The sequence below is a fragment of the Etheostoma spectabile genome, chromosome 3 (assembly GCF_008692095.1).
Source record: "Etheostoma spectabile isolate EspeVRDwgs_2016 chromosome 3, UIUC_Espe_1.0, whole genome shotgun sequence".
In the NCBI taxonomy this organism is placed as follows: domain Eukaryota; kingdom Metazoa; phylum Chordata; class Actinopteri; order Perciformes; family Percidae; genus Etheostoma; species Etheostoma spectabile.
This window is the reverse complement of record NC_045735.1, coordinates 30,005,259-30,008,628: the sequence shown is the minus strand read 5'-3', so window position 1 is coordinate 30,008,628 and position 3,370 is coordinate 30,005,259. Positions and strand designations below refer to the sequence as shown.

General features: G+C 41.7%; 1 pseudogene; it reads left to right on the top strand.

Annotated features, from left to right (window-relative positions):
• Positions 1–3,370, top strand: part of LOC116687040 (extracellular calcium-sensing receptor-like) — a 9,266-nt pseudogene that overhangs the window by 4,282 nt on the left and 1,614 nt on the right.

Below are 3,370 nucleotides of genomic sequence, written 5' to 3'. Positions count from 1 at the left end.
GCAGGTGGCCCAGGTCAACAGGAGGGATATCATTGGCCCAAATGGGTCCAAACACAATGACCTCTGTTGTGTATTCATTTAGATTTAAAAAGTTAGAAGCCATCCAGGCCTTAATTTATTTTAAACATTCTAGTAGAGAGTAGATGCCCTTCTTTCTAATTATGTTTTCTAGGCGTAGATATGGGGAAAAGAGAAGTGGTCCATGAATTGAGCCCTGTGGAACACCACAAAGAAGGGGGACAGTAGATGAACCAAGGGCCCCAAGCTTTACTGAAAAGCATCTCCAAGACAAATGGGACTTAAACCACTGCAAAACAGTGTCCCTGATACCAACACAGTGCTCTACATGAGAGACAAGAACAGCGTGGTAAACTATCAAATGCAGCACTGAGGTCTAAAAGCACTAGTATGGCAGAATTGCCAGAGTCAGTGCTTAATAAGATGTCATAAAAAACTTTTAAAAGTGAAGTTTTAGTGCTGTGAAAGGCTTTAAAACCAGATTGAAAAATCTCAAAAATTCCATAAAACGAAGCTCCGAGATAGATCTGTAGTTGAATAAAACCAAGGAATGTAGATTTCTATTTTTAATCAAGGGTTCCACAACGGCTTTTTTGACATATGTTAGAATGACACCTGCTGCTAAATTACTATTCATGATTTTTTTGGACGTTTGGGCCAATAGTCTCCCTGGCTTCCTTAAAGAGGCGATGGGGCACGGTGTCAGTGGGACGCTATGGGGGTTTTAGTTGAGTGACGATTTCAGAGAGATTTAAAAGTGACACCAACTCTAACTGGTTGAGGACAGTTGAGCAAGTGCATACTATTGCAGGGTCAACAGTGGGGGATGAGATATGAGCTCTGATAGTGGCAACCCTGTCTAAAAAGAAGTTAAGAAAACTTTCACAGACTTCAAATGAAGCTTCCAGGCAGGGGAATTGTGGAGAGTTTAATAAAGAATCAATAGTTTTAAAAAGAACCAAGGTTTATTAAAATTTTGGGAGACGCTGTGTTCAAACAATCCAACAAGTCTGCCACTGTTAGTGAACTTTGAGAATATCATTTTATGCACGGCTACATGTAAACGCAAAAATTAGTGGAATATTAACTTTCATTAGCCATGTAAACAGCTTAGTTGGAATATTGTCTTTTCGGAATAAAGGCAAAAAAAAAGGAATATTATGTGCATGTGTAGCGGAGAATAAGCCTCACTATGTAGGGGTTTCATTAGTATAGTTCTGCTCTGGATGTCTGGGAGAGTGCAAGATCTGGGTCTGTATATCCCAGCCCAATTGGCCCCAGTACCTAATTCAGAAAGTATCTTGTTACCTATCTGGCTGATCTCCCTGATCAGTGTGGGGGATTGAATGTACGGTAGGATGGGCTTCAAGACTTCTTTCTCTAACAGGGTGACCACCTGAAGTGTTATGGGCTCCTAAACCGTCTGCACGATCTCCCCCCCCTGTATCCTATACCTAACTAGACAGGTGGGAAGTCCCTACTCCAGAGCAATATAAACTCAATATAATTTTCAATAACAACTCTGACTAAATATATAAACAACTTCTTTATTGATTGACCCTTTAAAATGTTGCAAAATCTAACCTATTCCATTTAAATCTGACCGGTTTCAACTCTACTATTGCAGGATTTACTCCCAAAACAATTAATTGCATAAAATTAAATATGGTTCAATGTGACAGAACAAAGTATACTTAAAAAAAAAAAAAAATCTCACTGTGGACAGTCCCTTCACAGGGGCAACATCCAATCCGCTGAAAACTGCTCCCAGAGTCTGTCCTAACAGCAGAAGTCCATTATCATGAACAGTATCACAGCCTTAGCTGCTGACCCTCCCAGTCCGCGGTCAAAAGAGGGAAAGACTGCTCAGTCGCTGGTGTAGTGTAATGAACAAAAATCTGTGACGACAGACTATTCAGAACGGTGTGCAAGCAGATTATCCTCATCAGGAAATCCTTGCTTTAATATTCACCCTCAGGATAACGTTCTCTAAGTTGCATGTGCGGTCTGTGTTAAGGCGAGGTTGCTCCCCAACTTCATCCAGTTACAAAAACTCTCCTTCAGAGTTTAACTGGCCGCTGAGTATGATTAGACGCTCCTTTCCCGGCTTTAACCTTTACCATCAAGGTCAAGTGGGTAGCAGCTAACATCAAAAGACTCCAATGCTATTGCTAACAGCTTTACCAACCTTCATTCAATTGAGGAAATGTGTCCTAGTCTACTCGAACAGACTCGGCCCTTACTTGCCAAGCTTGTAACTCCGACCTTTTGTACATCCCTTACACAATATTTGGGTTCCTTTTTTATTCCTTTCAAGCGAGAGTGGGATTCTCTAATCAACTTTCGCATACCTTCCTTTTCACTCCCACTTCTGCACACTTTTTTCTGTTTTCACCCCACATTCCTCCTTACCTTAAATCTTTACTCCTGAAAGGGTGATACACCTGTCACAAATTATATGGGGCATCTTAGCTATCTTTGCTATTTGTACCATTACACAACATAGTCATTGTTGAACTTTGTAGTAGTACGTGTTGGTAACAGCCATAGCATTAGTAACTAGCAGACCTGGAAACATCCTAATTGGTACAGTCCAAACCTGTTTGAAGATCCGCCACAGCTTCACTGGTCCACTTGTCATATATTGTTGTTTCCCTGATGTGCATGACTATATCTCTGGTGAAAGAGCTCCGGGTATTGCAGCAGAAAACCAAAAAAGTGCGGCGCCATCTTACCCTTAATTTCCACAGGATGCGGAACGGCTGCGTTCTGACTCTGTCCCAGCTCTGGTCATCCGCAGCCCTCTGGAGCAGATACACAGAACTTCTATTTCTGCCTTTGGCAGAGAAGTTCCGCTGCAATTCTGCACACAGAAACAAATACATTTTCAAAATAAAATAGTGCATGCTCACAACGGATCATATTTCCCAGCACTTCATCTTGAAAACACAGCACAGAGTTGTTTCTTCTCTACTCCTCTAGATGGAGACAAACTGTTGGTTTTGTGGTTCTATTCTACGTGATCTCGCAAGATCTTGTGGGTCCTCGGGATTTCAGCTGTCAGTCATGGCCGCAGCCGTTCCGCAACAAATCCGGATCTTGTAGATATTGTTGGACGGTGGAGCATGGAGTAGATACGCAGCGGAGCCGATCCGCAGCCGTTCCTTATCCTGTAGAAATTGGGGGTTAGATGTAAGACTTTAAATTTGAAAAATAACCAAGTGACTCGTCCAACTCCGATCGTTGAAGCCTCATTTTAGTTTCAGCTGAACTTTTGAACACAGTTACTTCAACAATACATGAAAAGGTTTTGTAGCATTTGTTCATTTCTATGTGCCAGGTTCCTGTGTCA